An 18,786-nucleotide genomic window follows, 5' to 3' on the forward strand; every position below is an offset into this window, starting at 1 on the left:
TAGAACTATTCTAGAAATAAACGGAAATTTGCAGGTGAACGGTGACCAATGATTTACTTCTCTTCAGTTATGATAAAAAAGATGAGAAATCGATAATAATTGTTGGATGACACAAAAGTAGATTTCCCCAAGTGGACTTTTAAATGTAAAATAGCACGTAAAGCACGTGAAAAAAGTCCTTACTTGACAGTTTAATTGACAATTCTGTGGTGACACAGCCTAGAAAAAAAAAGAATTGCATTATGAATTAAGTTCAACCCTTTACATGCTGAATTCTTTAAATGTAGTCGTCCATTATCAATTTTTAGAACAGTCAATTATCAATTTTAGGGGTATTAAGATGATTAATACAGAATCCTCATAGTGATTACCTCCCTTGGCATATTATCTCTGTACTGATAAGGGGAGATCACTGCGCAGGAGATTGTCGACCTGGCATGCTGGTGACAAAATCAAATCACTTCCGGTTTTCCAGCAGGGTAACGGTTAAAACTGTTACAACATTTGAAAAATAGTTACCACGTTATCATAAAGCTTCAGTTAAGAATATAAGACCTATCTTAAAATTTCGGTCAATATTTATGACATAATATAACGTTTTTTCTGAAGTTCAAAAAGTGTGTAAAAATCGGTAATCGAAATGTGTAGCATTTTTCCATACTGAAGTGAAGGGGCATTGGGTTCTTTTTTATTTAGATATTATTTCACGATTTATGCATCTACTTAAGCTTATCGGATCATATACAACGATAAGTGATATAAACATGTCATATCAAGAACAATATATATGATAAGTACATACACATGATGGGGTGCTCAGATCTTTTACCAAAATCAATTGTCCACTTGTTAGGTTAAAGTAGTCACAAGGGTCTAGAGTAACTCCTGTTGAAACGTTAAGAACAGCCACAGCGGTTCCTGAAATTCGATTCATTAATAAGAAATAACATAAATTTTATTTTGTAGACATAATCGTTTTGATTTAGTAGATATAATTCATGAAGAATTTTTAAGACATAAATGAAATCGAACAAACGAAATAAATGTATTCGATTTTTACATCGATTTAAATGAAAATCCTTATCAGTCCGATGAATGGTTGATTCTTACTTTTTAGAATTACATGTTACTTACGGTAAAATTCCCTTACTTCAGAAAACCTAACTGCAAACATCATACATCAGAAAAAGTAGTTCTGTCAATCAATTCACCAGTTTGTTCAGTATTTTGATCTAGGATTTATATTCCCTTATAAATTTATTAAGAAATGATTATTTTTATCATTAATTTTTGTCTAAAGAAATGTATTTAACATATCGTTTATAAACAAAGAATATTGAATATTGATTTATAAACATAGTCTGAACCATTGTACCTGTTCCTGGTCCCGTCAAACGTAGTTAAAACTATCAAAGAAAGACGCGTAATTTCCCTGTTGGTGAAGTTTGAATATTGTTCTTTTGAAAATAAACAACGCATGCTTTGTCGGACAGGCAACAGTTCCTGGTTGAAAAAATACTTGTATGTTTCCTTACCTACTTGTGCTGTATAGTTAACGGATAAGAACACATGTTGTTGATGACACGAGCATGGGTCTTCTATAGGCACATTATCACATATCGCTAGTATTGATGCGTCAACACACGTGCACGTGAATAAAATAAATAAAGTCCGAAAAAACATCTCTGAAAATTTGTCTCAGTTAACAATCTGAAAAATATGAATGTATTTACAAGTATTATGTCAGAAATTATCCTTTACTGCTATTGCTGACCTTAAGGAAAATACAATTATCACCAAGAAAATAAACCCACCGGTTTCTCAGTAGGAAAATAATCAAACATGTATACCAAGAGTTGTCGTTCCTAATCTCCACTGTTGGTGGGTTGAAAGGGAGACAACTCTGGAAAGCGATTGACGGCGGAAGACGCATTTCAGGACGTGATGCATAAGAAAAAGTGGTATGAAATGTGAAGTACGAAGAGTTGTCGTTCATCATCTTCAATTTTGGTGAGTTAAAAGGGGGACAACTCTGGAAAGCGACTGGCCACTGTAAAGTCTTTGCGTAAGATGCATTTCAAGACTTGAAGCATAAGAATAAAAGGTATTATATGAAATGTGATGTAATACTTTACAATTTTTAAGTTTTGGAATGAACGCTCATTCTTCCGGTTAAGATAACCAATTAAATATATTTAACTATTTCTCATTTAGCACATTTTGAAATATTGTTTTATTTAATCAATATATTCGAACATGTTTAGCTGACAGCGTGTCATTTTATATGGGTAGCAGCTGTAAATAAGCATTCAACTTAATGCATTTCATTTAGTACAATATTGTAATAAATCACACCTTGTGACCTTTTTACTTATCTTTGTATGATGACAACACAAGACAAGTATTTTACTTTCCATGTACTTAAACTAAATGTTATCTTAAAGCGGAAGGTCTGATATAAAATTATTAATTATTAATTATGTTGATTAGCAAATTCAATATATCAACAACAAACCACAAAAAATGGATGATGTGTGAGATACATGATCCAATATTACATAAAAATATACAACAGATAATAAAATGATATATAACAAAATATTATTCATCATATAATTGTTCATGACAAATCACTTAGAACTTTATCATCATTTCTAAGCAATATTTCATATCAATATCTGAATTATAACTTTTATTTAATTTTATTTTTTTTTGTAATCAATATTTGAAATATTTTTGGAAAATGTGCCCATTGTAGACCACTCCACTTTAAAGTGCGTACTTAAGTTTTATCATGGTGCAGCATTGAAATAAATAAATGAAATAAAAAAAAATATGATTAACAACAGTAAATAAGTTTACCTTTATGAAAAAGAAGCATTGAATATTTCTTCTTTTAATGTGTTAAGCATATATTACTTTAGGTAGAGTGTTTTACTTGGTGTTTTGATGTTATTATTTTGTATAATCTACATAGACATTTTTTCACTTCCAATGAACATTAACTTTCCAAATATCACATTTAACTCGTGTTCTAAAATAAACGTAAAAAAAATTGAAAAAAAGTTATGAGATATTTTTTGTATGATAAAAACTACGATCGATATATTATAAATGACAAGATACCTTTATCTACAAGTTATGAACGACAAGGTGTTTTTTTCACCGGTATATCCAGCTGTTAAAGGTTCTTCAAAATGCAATGTTATCATACAGCTTGTTATGTCTCCAATTGATCAAGTTTTGTTTCTTTATCATAGGCATTCAAATCTTGTAGCAAAAATGTATGAATTGGTTTTATTATAAACTTATTTACAACTTACACATTTGTGTATGTTTTTCTAGTTTTGTTTCACAAGCTACGCCAATTCTAGAACTTCTATAATACTCAGAACTGATTGAGAGTCATAGTTAAACTATAAAATCCAAATTCCTGTAAGCCATATTACACACCTTTGAAATAATTCACATCTAAACTGAAAATTCAATCACTAAACTTCACTTTGTCTGCTTAATCGATAGCCGTTTTATTTTAAAACATCTGATAAAACACTTACATGAAAACTTCAACCTATTGTTTAACAAACACGCCTCATTTATTGCTATCAATTTTCGTTAATTAGACCTAATTGCCGAGGCTAAAATGTACAACCCGCCTTATCAGTAAGTTCACTTTTAATTTTCCTATTATAGATTAGAACTATTAATAAAATCTATTTGGACAATGTAGAACGAAACAGTTTGTTATCTGCGCTACAACTATTTAATATGTTAAAGCATGGAAACAATCGGCCTGCTTTATGACGTCATTTAAACTATGAATACATTATAAACATATTTGAGAATTTTAAACACCTTAAGGTTAAACACCCATGATCATGTCTTTGAAAGTTGACATGTTTCATAGTTCCAAATTCTTATTAAGGATAAAATAAGCGTCTTATGAACTTCAGCAAACTCTTGTCTACCAGACGCTTTTCTCTGTATAACAAGATACGGAAATTGACGAAGTTCAACAAAGTTATAGACGAACTCCTTTGAATAAAATACCTCAAAGATATTTTTCAACTAAACAGCCGTCTATATGCCAATAATCAACATAAATACATGTAGGTGTCTGCTACTAAAACGATCTTACGCTTATGGACTATAAAAAAATCGGTGCAATGTCAGAATCACGTGTTATTCATGGATGGGGTACCTAACAGTTAATAACCAAGTTAAACGTCAAACGTTTATGCAACTTAAATGCATTTTAGCACACTAATAGCTGGCTGTGAATCATGGTTTGTCTGTAAATAACATCACTTTGTGACAGTGTAACACTGGTGTTAAGTAATTGTTGCATTTGTAATACATTTTATTTTCATTTACTTTGTATTTATTTTAATTTTATTTAAGAATACGACCTTTTGTTATTATTTAATAAAGGTACTCCACTGAGGTTTTCTGACATGACAGGACTTTTTGAGATTTATATTTTAATTGATGTAAGTCTTGACCAATTACTTTTGTGCAAAACTTCAAATTAATCATTCGCTTACTCCGTTTTGTCAGAATAATTATATTTCTAATCATGAAAAATGACCCAAACTTGAAAAGCGTTGCAACGCTTCTCATACAAATTGGGTTACGAGTAGCACAAAAATACAATTAGCAATTTATTTCCGAGTATATTTCTTGATAATTTTGTTTGCAAAAAATATTTCAGTTAAGCTAGGTAAAACTTCCAATGTTTAATTTATGCTTTTGGACCTCAGTGGAGTTCCTTTAAGTTTTAAATCGTTTTAAGATATCAACGACTTCCCAAATATTGAAACCATTTCATTAGGTCATCTGAAGTGAAATCTGGAGTGAAATACACTAACCCCGATATCTCTCCAACAATTGATTCTTTATCATCTACTCAAAATTTGACTAGTTGGACTATAAACTTGATATTATTATAGATATTGTAAGATTTTATTACATGTCATCCAAATGTGTGCTACTGAAGGAAATTGGGGTCGCTATTGAAATGAGGTAGAAAGTGTGTTTCTTAACCCTATAGTTTGCTGGCGGTGTATCATCTACTTGAAATTTGACTAATTGGACTATAAACTTGATATTATTAGATACCATAAGATACAATAAGATGTCAGCAAAATGTATGCTACTGATTGAAGGAAATTGTGGTCGCTATTGAAATGGTGTAAATAAAACGTTCTTTAAACTGACGACAACTGAGTCGAGTCGTCCAATGCTATCAGTACAGATCAGCTCACATATCTGCTTATATTATCATCTGATAATGGTATGCTCTTGTTTGCTATTCAGTGAAATCGTTCCTAAAAATGATGAATAGTTTTGTCCAGATTAAATGATAGACAAGTCCATTTAAAATATTTTACATGTGAATTTGTTCAATGTTGTAATTTAAAAAAAAAAAACTTGAAAAAAGTAAGTTTAATGCTAAAAATACTTAATTAAGACTGCAAGCTACACGTACGGTGTCTTAAATAAAACGTGTATACTTTTTGTATATAAGAATACAGTATAAGGACGTTTTGTATATTATAAGGATATAGTGAAAAAAAAATCATCCAATCTACAGAATGATGTTTATAATAATTCATCATAAATTATTCATATTTACATTCTTTTCTCTTTTGTTATACATGTTTTTTTTTTATAAAAGAAGATGGCATTAGCAGGTAAATGTTTTTAAACCTGGAAAATTGGTTGCAATTTTCGCGAAAATTTGAACGATTTTTTTATTATTATTATTATCATTATTATTAGTTTTATTTCATTTGATTTTGTCGTGTTATGTTTGTTTCTAATTTGATTTTCGTTTCCTTTTTTATGTTTTATTTTTCACCAATTATTTTTTTATTTGAATGCATCGTATGTATGAATTATAACATGTCTCGTATATAAACGGCATCAATGAAAACATGCCAATATCAAACCAAATCTCATCTTTTCACCTTTTCCTTTATAAGTACATTTCTTAAATATATTCATCCTCACGGTCATAAGGTATCCAAATACCGCAATAAAATATCGGGATGTAACATCTGTTCCCTTTAATATAAATCAGGACTCGATTTTATTACTAGACTGTACCATGGATTCATATTACAGATTTATTATTGTAATATAAATCCGTGACTGTACACTGTTATCATATTTGCTGTATTAACTTATTTCGAAATTTATTGTCCTAGAGATTACCGAATTGTCCCTACTCCTGCTGTTGCTGCTGCGTAATTAAACCTGAACACGCTAAATATCTTAAATGAACTTGTCCATCCTTCAGTCCAGGCAAAACCATTTGTTATCTTTAGGGAACTTTCAAAAAAAGTATTAACTACGGTGTCCTTATCGTGCCATTTAGAATGTCGTCCGTCGCGTCTAAGGGTAGACACACGACAATGCGAAGTGACATCGCGACAATGCGAAGCGACGCTCGACAACGCGAAGCGATATGCGACAATGCGAAGCGACGCTCGACAGTGTCAAACGATATGTTGCACTGTCGCCTAGAAATGTCGCGGTTAAAAAGGGCGACATTTAAGAAATGTCGCTTTGCGTTGTCGAGTGTCGCTTCGCATTGTCGAGCGTCGCTTCGCGTTGTCGCGATGTCACTTCGCGTTGTCGCGATGTCACTTCGCGTTGTCGCATTGTCACTTCGCATTGTCGAGTGTCGAGGTTGGTAGAAGTGCATACCACGACACTCGACAATGCGAAACGGACAACGCGACAATGCGATACGACGCTCGACAATGCGAAGTGACACTCGACATCGCGAAGCGACATTTTTAAAATGTCGAGTAAATGTCGCGTTATTTTTATGATTTTTACACCGCGACGCTCAACATTGCGAAGCGACACTCGACAATGCGAAGCGACACTCGACAACGCGAAGCGATACTCGACAACGCGAAGCGACACTCGACAATGCGAAGCGACATTTGGAATAATATCGTATCGCATTGTCGTGCGTCTACCGGTGCTTGGTCAGAATTTACTAACTCACCGACAAACGGTGCGATCATGGAAGGGGTCGCACTAAACTGCTGACGAATTAGCTGACGATATAGAATATATAGGAAACTGCTGACCAGTTAAACAAAGAAGGATTATCGAAAACTGCTGACCAGTTACACAAAGAAGGGAAACATTGAAGGTGTCAAATTGCCGTTGGTGATATTACAGGCGAGGTCGAGAAATACTTGATAAAATGTTTTTTCAAGATGTCAATATTACAAATGATACATATTAATTATAAAAAATTCAATTGATATATACTGTATATTTCTCAATTTATTTTGATATAATATTTTATTTAAGTACCTTAATGAATTTTCTTCAACGTGTTATATATTGGTTAAAATTTTAAAAATGTAGTCAAAATATGATGTACGAAAAATCATAATTTGTTTCAAGTATGTATAAAACTTTAATACACTTGTTACTATATATAGTAACAAAATTGCCTATGATTTCAACTGATTATGAGTGTCACGTGACCTATTATGAGTTTGCGGCCCGGGGCCGAGAACTAGTTATCAGCCCGCAGAACATGTACACGTGCACAAACTGAAACAATGACGTCATATTTTACGTCATCAAACAGTTAACTGTAAAATTGAAAGTAGGTTGTCAGCACGAATCGCTTTATTTTTATTATGAGAGCTTAAGCGTATTTAGTACAAACACATTTTTGTTACTATTGAAATTTGAAGAATAATAATACGACAAATTTATTCCGAAAAAAATGAAAATAAAACTTGCTTCTAGATTCTACTGCTTTGAACACACAAACAGTAAACATCTCTGTACAGAACAGTAGAAGAGTAGACAAGAATTTCAACGAAAGAACTTTGTTTTTTTTTTTTTCTTTTCTTTTTTTAAATGCTACTATTAGATCATCCAAGTGTATTAAAGACATTAATACACGTCAGAGTAGGGCCGGAAGGTGATAATCGGCCCTAAATGAATAATGGCCCTCGGGCTAAAACCCTCGGGTCCATTATTCATTTTGCGGGCCGATTATCACCTTCCGGCCCTCACCTGCCGTGTATTAACCTCTTAATGCATCATAGGTTAAAATATAACATGTACATATACGTAATGTATATTTTAACAAAATATAATTATTATGTCGTATTTAGTGCAAATATGAAATAAAGTGATTTATCACACACCTGTGCCGATTTTGCGACTCCGTAAATATGGTATTGCACGGCCGTGCATATATTTTGACGTGACGTCATTAGCGTTATACAAACATAGTGTAATGACGCGCTAAATGTTAGCGTTATACTATAGGCGCGTCAATGAAAAATGACTCTTATTTCTCTTTAAACGGTCTTTATTTTGGGTATGTGATAAATAGAATATTAAATTCGTGTAAGTTCATTACTGAATTTATTGCACTCGTTGAATAAAATAATATTATGCTCGCCAGAGGCTCGCATAATATAATTTTATTCAACTCGTGCAATAAATTCAGTATTGAACTTACACTCATTCAATATCCTCTATTTCTGTTTCCTTATTTGTTGTTCGTATAATTGTATAAGTAATATTGAACAAAAATTAATAATGTGCTAATTGTTAAAGTTAATAAGCTTTTATTACATTATAAACAACATGTTTCCACAGATATCCATTAAACTGATAATTTATCGAGATCGATATGCCCCAAGGTCATATTAAAATCGATTTCACACGCGACGTGTCATTCTTGATTTATCTATGACAAAATACAATAAACAGTCAAAAATATGTTATTAAAATGCTGACCATATTGTAGAATCTGCTGAAAAGTTAGATATTAAAACAAATTATCATCCTAGGACAGTAACAGAGATAGTGATGACGTAAACAATCAAAACAAACGAAAGAAACAACGTACTGTCCTAGGATGATAATTTGGTCTTAACGGTACATGGGAAAGTCCAAAAACGGGGTTATCTGGATTATTATCCGATATCGTAAAAGTAAACACTTACAAATACTATATAGCATTATTCTTACAGTATCGTTTGCGTATTACCGTTATGGTTCTGTCGGTAGATCGAAATTATTTGTAACTTTTAGAGTTTTGTTCTCATAGGTTCGAACCCCAAGTAGTGCCATTTTATAACCACAGGTTTTTCTTCTTGCTCTGTTTTTTTTATCATTATAATTATTCATTTATTTTCGTTTTCCTTTTTGTTTTCTTCTTATGATATATATTTTATAGTATATATTTATTTTTTATTTCTATTCTTTTTTCTTTTTGTATTTTTTGATCACAGTGAAATAAAATATTCGATCTCATATTCATGTATGCATAAAACCGGTCAAACAATTGACTGTTCTGAGGTAAAAAAAAATGTACCAGTAGTCGAACTTCTGTCTGTACGGATAAACTCATTACTGACACGGTTGCTCTACCTGCTGCGCTAACAAGACATATGATAACATGTAGTTTTATTTTCATTTTTATAGATTGTGGCATTGATCTGCCTAACCTATTTTTCGCATTGTTATTGGTCTTTGTTATGTAAACAAAGGCTCAAGTTATCATCCTAGGACAGTAGTGACATATTTGTATACGATACACCAACAGTAAGTAAAATAAATAGTGAAATGAGTACTAATGGAACTTTTCAACAATCATTTACTGGACAATTATTGCAGTCACCTCCGTATCAGTATAATCAACAATATCTTGGTCCACTACCGCCAGGTACACCAATGATGAATCAAGGTACAAACCAAACTCCACCATGGGCTATAGCTATGATGGAAACTATGAACTCCCGTCTTGATAAGATCGACTCCCGACTTGATAAAATTGACAATATTGAAAAAGTAGTAAACTCAATGTGCTTGAAACTCAATGATCTAGATATTAAGGTAAAAAGTATAGAGTCGCGAGTTTGCGATGTAGAAAACAACAGTACATTTACATACAACATATATACATAATCATGGAGCACTTTGACAACGTCAACGGCGTCAAATTAAATTCATGTTTACCAACTATTTAATTTCTTCCGATTTCAAAAGCCATCATGGTACCTGTCTGACGTATACTTAATACATGTTATTGCTTCATACATTTCATATTTAAAATTATTATTTAAAAATAAAGATTTCACTGGTTCCCATACTGTGTGTAAGATGTCTGCCTTTTTCAAAAAATGTTGTAACGCAATCTACGATATTTCAGCCATGCTACTTTTGGTCACTTCTGGAGCGTTTCTTATACAATATCCTGTCATCACCGCTTCTTTATCTTGTTTGACATTTATTCATTTAAACACAAGTTGTCTTTAACATTTCATGGTTAATTTTGTTTTAAAAGGTAAAGATTATAATCTCAGTTGGCGCCATATTAGCGTTGCTATGAAGTTAAATATCATTACGTTGCTCCGTCCGTTAATTTGACGTCATTTTTTGCAACACAAAATGTACGCACCTTCATTGCCTATAATCTACGGAATGCCGTTAGGGCCATTGCCTATGAATGTGTTGATCTGAAACGCGATAGTCGATAGTACGATGGTGAAAACGCGAAATCACGAAACTACGATGGTGAAAACGCGAAAGTACGATGATGAAAACGCGAAAGTACGATGATGAAAACGCGACAGTACGATACTACGATGATGAAAACGCGATAAACTATCGTGTTTTCACCATCGTATTGTCGCGTTTTCACCATCGTAGTTTCGTCATTTCGCGTTTTCATCATCGTACTGTCGTGTTTTCATCATCGTACTATCGCGTTTTCACCATCGTACTATCGCGTTTTCATCATCGTACTGTCGTGTTTTCATCATCGTACTATCGCGTTTTCAACATCGTACCGTCGTGTTTTCATCATCGTACTATCGCATTTTCATCATCGTACTATCGCGTTTTCATCATCGTACTATCGTGTTTTCACCATCGTAGTTTCGTGATTTCGTGTTTTCACCATCGTACTATCGACTATCGAGTTTCAGATTAACACATTCATAGGCGATGGCCCTAACGGCATTCCGGAATGCCGTTAGGGCCATCGCCTATGAATGGTTTGATCTGAAACGCGATACTCGACAGTACGATGATGAAAACGCGAAATCACGAAAACTACGATGGTGAAAACGCGACAGTACGATGATGAAAAACACGATAGTTTGTCGCGTTTTCATCATCGTAGTATCGTACTGTCGCGTTTTCATCATCGTACTATCGCGTTTTCATCATCGTACTTTCGCGTTTTCACCATCGTAGTTTCGTGATTTCGCGTTTTCACCATCGTACTATCGACTATCGCGTTTTCAGATCAACACATTCATAGGCGATGACCCCTAACGGCATTCCGTAATAATCGCCGTAAACAAGCTGTTTATTTACGTATGACATCATAATTTACACTGAATATCATGTTATACTATCCTATGATGTCACAAAATTAAAACGAGAGATTGCATTAAAATTACATCTTTCAGCAACTTTTTATTCGAGTAGCTATCATCATGAAATCAAAAGTGCTCCGTGGTTCGTTGATCATGTTGCCATGGTGATCGGCGCTTTGCGAATATTACTTTTATCATGTTTTTTTAATTTAGAAATATGTAGAAGATAAATACTTAAGTAAAGTATTAAATCATCATATTGATATGTCTGCTTAAAATAATTTTATAGCCTTGTCTACGAACTTTCCGGACAGCCCTCGTATATAGGGAAACTGCTGACCAGTTAGATATATAGAGAAAAATATATTTTGCCGTGAAATTGTAATTCATTTTTATTATGTATGCAAATTCAATTTATTTTATAAAATTATGTCGACATTTAATTAAGTAAAAACACTGCTGACCAATTTAATGTTATTTCAAATTGATTTAAGCCGTAAAAACTCTTCTTATTCTATATGGTTAGCAAATTTAACGCTCTTTACATTCAGGCGAGAAAATGCTGACCAGTTAAACATATACACATGTAGTAGAATCTGCTGACCAGTTAGATATATAGGGAAACTGCTGACCAGTTAGAAATATAGAAAAAAAATATATTTTGTCGTGAAATTTTAATTCATTTTATAATGTACGAAATTCAATATATTGTATAAAATTTTGTCGACATTAATTAAGTTAAAACACTGCTGACTTATTTAATATTAATTCAAATTGCAATTATTGCTTTTGAAAATACATTTTTTTTCCGTTACAAGATTTTTCTATTGAAAATATCACTAACAAGAGATTTTGATAAAACTCATAACATCATAATTCTTTATAAAACACTAATTCAAATTTTTGCATATCTTTAGGGTATAAAAAGCTGTTTAATATATCCTTTTAAAATCACGGATTTATATTACATGTAGTAATGTAAATTCGTGTTAAAATGTATGATATTATGGTACTTTAAATGTATATATTAATTTAGTTTATAAACATAGTCATATAAATGCAAAAATTAAAAATATAATTAAAAGAATAAAAGTAATTTCCCATCTTTTCATTACCCCCTACGGCGTGTTTATATAACTTCACACCTTCAATGTTTCCCTTCTTTGTGTAACTGGTCAGCATTTTCCGATAATCCTTCTTTATTTAACTGGTCAGCAGTTTCCTATATATCTATATCGTCAGCTAATTCGTCAGCAGTTTAGTGCGACCCCTTCCATGATCGCAACCGTTTGTCGGTGAGTTAGTAAATTCTGACCAAGCACCGGTAGACGCACGACAATGCGATACGATATTATTCCAAATGTCGCTTCGCATTGTCGAGTGTCGCTTCGCGTTGTCGAGTATCGCTTCGCGTTGTCGAGTGTCGCTTCGCATTGTCGAGTGTCGCTTCGCAATGTTGAGCGTCGCGGTGTAAAAATCATAAAAATAACGCGACATTTACTCGACATTTTAAAAATGTCGCTTCGCGATGTCGAGTGTCACTTCGCATTGTCGAGCGTCGTATCGCATTGTCGCGTTGTCGTTTTGCATTGTCGAGTGTCGTGGTATGCACTTCTACCAACCTCGACACTCGACAATGCGAAGTGACAATGCGACAACGCGAAGTGACATCGCGACAACGCGAAGTGACATCGCGACAACGCGAAGCGACGCTCGACAATGCGAAGCGACACTCGACAACGCGAAGCGACATTTCTTAAATGTCGCCCTTTTTTACCGCGACATTTCTAGGCGACAGTGCGACATATCGTTTGACACTGTCGAGCGTCGCTTCGCATTGTCGCATATCGCTTCGCGTTGTCGAGCGTCGCTTCGCATTGTCGCGATGTCACTTCGCATTGTCGTGTGTCTACCCTTAGACGCGACGGACGACATTCTAAATGGCACGATAAGGACACCGTAATTAACTGAATAAAGAACGCTATTTTGACGGGTAGAATATTATGGTGGCTGATTTGTGCCATGTCGTTTTTCCGTGTTTTCGCCTAAAGAAAAAATACGACATGGCACAGATCAGCCATCACAGAGTTGAGGTACAATGTGCAAACATATGGAAAAGCTTCATAAACAGAATTCAGAATTTTGATTTTTGTCTGAAGAAAAAAAAGTCCAATTATAATTTGCAGTATATAAAAATAAACTAACAATTCGCAAAAGAAAAATGTAACCACACGACACTTTATGCTCAAATGAAACAAATTTTATATATGTTCTATTTGTTCATATACGACGAAAGTAGCGATCTTTTTTTATATAAATAAAAGATTACGTTTTATCTTTTTTAGTTAGAAAAAAGGTTATAAAATCTTTGAAATTTTTTATGAGTAATAAATCAAATAATAAATAATAAATCAAATAAAAGATAACAGTTAATAAATCGATGAAATATATATAAAATATCTTAAAAAGCAATTTGTGTTCTTACCAGATCGGCTTATCCTTTATAAACTAGTGTATTTCTAATCCAAATGTATGTGTACAGTTTTTATTTTTCATTCCGTCCGCAGGATAAAGTTTCACTTAAAAACAAAAGGGCGTTGCATACTATTAAAATACCTATTAGTTTTATAGCTGTTTGTCCCCGCGATTCCTGACTGATACACCGTGATTGTGAATATATTTGAAGGAGCATTTTATGATATTTATTTGTTTGCTTTACGCTCAGATAAGAAGGTCAGGGGTAAGACCGGTTTGAGACACGTGAATTATCAGCATGTTTGAAGTGTTGGGTTCTATCAATATTGATTGGCAATGTCTATGGTTTTAAGCGACAATAATTTCAAAGGTAGCAAATCCACCCTTTGTGATAACGAATATTCCTTTAATTCCACAATTCTGTTAACATTCATTTACATTTGCAATACATGTATTTCTAAAACCTATGGAACTAATTTCTTATGAAAGAGAGAAAAAGATTTACTTAAAATGTATTATAACGGTTGAGAACTGAAAAAAACACAACTTTATGCCTTGTTAAATTCGTTATTTATTTATTATTATTATTATTATTATTATTATTATTATTATTATTATTATTATTATTATTACTTTTTCGTGATGGCAGGGGGTGTGATGGGGATAGACGGAATGCTCGAGTCACATCGTCACTGTTTATCGGTCACGTTGTTACTGTATGGCATTACTTAATTAAGGACAAAAAACTCCAGGTCCCCCCACTCTCTCACCCCCGGGTTAGTGCACGTCTTTCAGAGGCACAGGGCATCGGCAGAATATTTGAAACCTCGTCAAACTTTGTTCCACCAAAGACACCGACTGACTGGTTAAAGATCCGAGCAAAGTTTCCTAGGGGTCAAACTGCCACCGCACACTTGAAGTTGATAAGTTAAGTTTATCTCGCAATCTACTCAGGCTGAAGCCTACGGGAGTGGCCCTATAGATTAAGACAGAGATGACGAGGAAGAGGGAACGGGTAGTAAGTTAGCGGCTTGTAAGGCAGGCCTTTTGTTTAACACCAATACTCATTATCAGGGCTACCTCCTTCATTATTGTCACAGGTTATTGTTAGTTTTAGGTATCTTTGGCTGCCGTACATTGACCAACTTTTCAGCTAAAAATTCATCATTTAAAGGCATGACTTGATGACATGTCCGGGGTCCATATTCATAGCGAAAGCGAATTTTTGTGTATCAACAGCGGATGGACTGTCAATAAACACAAACTATAGAGCTGTACATAGCTTTCATACGTGCATGAACAGGCTGAGATTTGGGAAGAACCACCAAGCTCTCGTAAGCTATTTACATGGATTATTTCCTCCAAAGTCTCTGTTGTGCTTCAAACGTTCAGCTTTCAAGGGCAAGTGGTTTAGGGTTAGAAAACTTTTACAACGCAGTCACGGATGCCTCTTTGGTAATTTCAACTGTGAATTTTTTTTATTAAACAAGTTTATTTTTATATTATTCAACTTAGATAGTTATATATGATAACTAGATACGCAAATAAGAAAGACAATCAGCATTCATTAAAAAAAAAACATTTTTATTTATTTTCCCAGACAATTTAAACATAATATAACATTCATACCATATACATTTTAAAATATTAATAAATGTAACAATTCATGCACAAACAAATTAATCATACAATTGAACTAGTATACAACATTACATGTATGCATATAACTAACAACAGATCCCTCATACTATGTACGTGATCATGAACCGCCATTTTTGTTTAAATTCGCGCCAAAAAGAGAAAACATTCAACCCAAAAGCTGCACTACTTTACATTTTATAGTACTGCAAATATAGAATTGCAAATATAAAAAAACCTCGGGAAAGAATTCAAAACTTAACAACAAGGAATAACTATCAGTGTAAACACTTTAAACGATCAGAAATAATAATAAAATGTTATCTATGCGGTGTGCGAAACACTCGAGAGAGAGGGAACAAAAAATGTCATTTAGATAAGATACCATATGCACCAAAATGATTACCACAAGTAAAGCACAAGTTATAAATTGTAAATCGATTCCTTAAATATCAAAGCGACAGGTACAATGCTAATGCACAGCTGCTATTAACTCTGCCAATAAATACATGTATACCTGCCATGTTTGTAACTGGGTTTAAACGGAGATTTTCCTGGCAACATGAAGACAAAAAATACACAGAAAATTAGTTAATAGCTGAACTTAACACAAGACAAATTTAGCATTATCATTTAACCCAAATTTGTATAGCTCTACATAGTTTTGGTTCAGACAACAGTTCTGATTTACGTATGCGTTTTAATATGATGATGTCATACATGAAAAAAAAAAAGATTAAAAAAAAAAGATTGCAAAGTATGTATGTTACCGGTATATGAAAAACACATGACATATGACACATTAATATCATCACTTCATGCTCGCAATTTTCAACATATGCTATAGATATACATTCCATGTGCTTGGCAATATTTTAATCGCTATATTTGTACCATTTACAGTTCTTTAAACAAGTGTTAACGCCAGTTCTTTTTCTACACATTTTCTTATCGATCAAAGGAACAAAATGTTATTTTGTCTATGCTGCCTTCTGTACATCACCGGTATTCTTTTGCGGTATTTCTTTGCTATATTAATACCTTCCCTTTTTCCATCACGAACTACCGATGGCATCATGCGTTTCTCCTATTCACCCAATCATATGATGGCTTAGTTTTTGAGATATATCAGAACAATTATAGCAGTTACAACATATCAAATAGTAGAGATCAGGGAGTATGTTCATTTGGCTACTCAACAGCATGGCAGACCGAGTCACAGATTTAGAGCTTCATAGTCGCATTTCCGAATATAACAAGTTCACAGATCACAAATACGAGGAAGCCATACTTCGTGGTACAAACGTAGACTCTAGTGTGTTAATGCAGGCAAGTGAAGAAATAACTGGACAACATCCTACCTTACATCATTCTTTAACACGACAGCTAGTTTTATTGACCATTCAATCTCTGTAAGATGCTTGCAATGATTTCTGTTTACCAACTTAATATTTCCTTCTTTCGGGTATAATTAACAAAACCACTTTTAGATCCAGTCAAAAACATATCATAAGGTTTAGAAGACCTTGCAGCCCTGAACTTACTCATTAATAACTTTCAATTAGGTATTCTACGCTTAATACATTTTCAGAAGGTAACTCGTTTCTGATTTCGCATCGAAACAGTATCAGTAGAGACATTTTTCTATTTGTTGCAAAAGGCCATGTAGCTGGTAGTAGTGGCCCCTTCTTAAGTTTTCTAAGAGTTTTTCTACTTTTTGGTAAAATCCATGTTTACTCCCCGTCACGGAGGAGCCACAACGCCGGAAAAAAAAGGTTTTCCCCAAAGTCCACCCTGAAAACTTTGGGGAAAAGGGTTTACTAAAAACACCAATTTAAATTACTTGTTCCGATTGTTTATAAACGACTCTTTTTAAACATTATAAGAAAGAATTTAGGAGAACAAACGAAAATACATTTGTATATCACATATTAATGTTCAAACATTAATCGAATGTTCACAAAAACCCCTCTTATACGGTTTAATATGGTAACCATTGACTTCCTTAATCTTAGCTAGAGCAACAGCTGTTCAATACATTAATGTATTGGCTATTATTATTAATGGTGTCTCGCATTAGTATGTGTTTTTCCCAAACAAAATGGAGAAACATAGTCTTAGTGGAGTTGTTTTTAAATTCATCGTTATACTTTGGTTTGTGTTCATTATCGTAATATTGTGGAAACCAATGAATTTTACAGGAAGTGACGAAAGAGGTAGAGAGTTACAGGAAGAAGTTGAAACAAATATCAGTGAAAGCAATGATAACCAGTTTGAACTAGAAGAAACTAAGCACAAAGAAAAAATCAGAGAAAAAGTACAATATCCTGAGTATCTTGGACCGGGCGCTAGAGGATCAGAAATCCTTATAAAAGCAGATAGCGCTTATTCAAGTCTGAGAAACGCTTCTCTGAAAAGTGAGGTTAATGTATTTCTAAGTGACATTATAGGATTTAAAAGGATTCTTCAAGACTTTCGACCAGACGAATGCAAAGAGACCGAGTTATCCGAAATACATGCCTGAAGTAAGCATTGTCATAGTTTTTCGCGACGAGCCCATCTCTTGTTTATTAAGAACAGTTTACAGTATATTGGAAACATCTCCATATGATCTTATACATGAAATAATATTAGTTGATGATGGCTCAGTGAACATGGACCTTAAACTTGCCGTTAACATACATGCATCAAATGTAGAAAAGCTAAAACTTGTAGAAAATGAACACTCTCTTGGATTAATGAAGGCACGCCAGAAAGGTATAGAAGCTACGAAAAGTGAGTATTTTATTGTTCTCGACGGCCACATTGAAGTTACACCAGGATGGTTAGAACCAGTGATATATAGACTTCTCGAGGAACCCAATGCATTGTTGACCTCTCATATTGGAGTTATCGATCGCCAAACATTCCGATTTGGAATCGGATTCCATGACCACGAGCTTATTGTATTCGATCAAATAACTCTTGGGGAACAATGGGTTTTATACTCCGACTCATATCGCAAGGCAAGAAATAACAGTTTTGAGCCGATAGACTACGCAATGGTACCAGGTATGATGGTCGCAATGAGAAAAGAGTTCTTTTTACAACTAGGCGGGTTTGATACTGGTATGGAAATCTGGGGATCCGAACATATGGAGTTGTCCACAAAGGTTTGGCTATGTGGTGGAATAGTACAAATGATACCATGTTCAAAAATCGGTCACTTATACAGAGGTGCACATTGGCAAAAGATTTATCCCGACGCTAAATATATATGGAAGAATATATTAAGATTTATTCTTGTTTG

At 33.6% G+C, this 18,786-nt stretch overlaps 1 long non-coding RNA gene across 1 annotated transcript; it reads right to left on the reverse strand.

The window, feature by feature from the left end:
• Positions 1-104: 104 nt before the first annotated feature.
• Positions 105-14,079, reverse strand: LOC132719236 (uncharacterized). Its single transcript, XR_009624189.1, has 4 exons — positions 13,870-14,079; positions 1,536-1,710; positions 803-918; positions 105-219 (listed from the first exon to the last, which is right to left on the reverse strand). It is a non-coding gene; the product is annotated as an uncharacterized LOC132719236 (long non-coding RNA).
• Between the last annotated feature and the right edge of the window lie 4,707 nt (positions 14,080-18,786).

This window comes from Ruditapes philippinarum, unplaced genomic scaffold (assembly GCF_026571515.1).
Source record: "Ruditapes philippinarum isolate M1 unplaced genomic scaffold, ASM2657151v2 ctg69_1_1_1_1, whole genome shotgun sequence".
Lineage (NCBI taxonomy): Eukaryota > Metazoa > Mollusca > Bivalvia > Venerida > Veneridae > Ruditapes > Ruditapes philippinarum.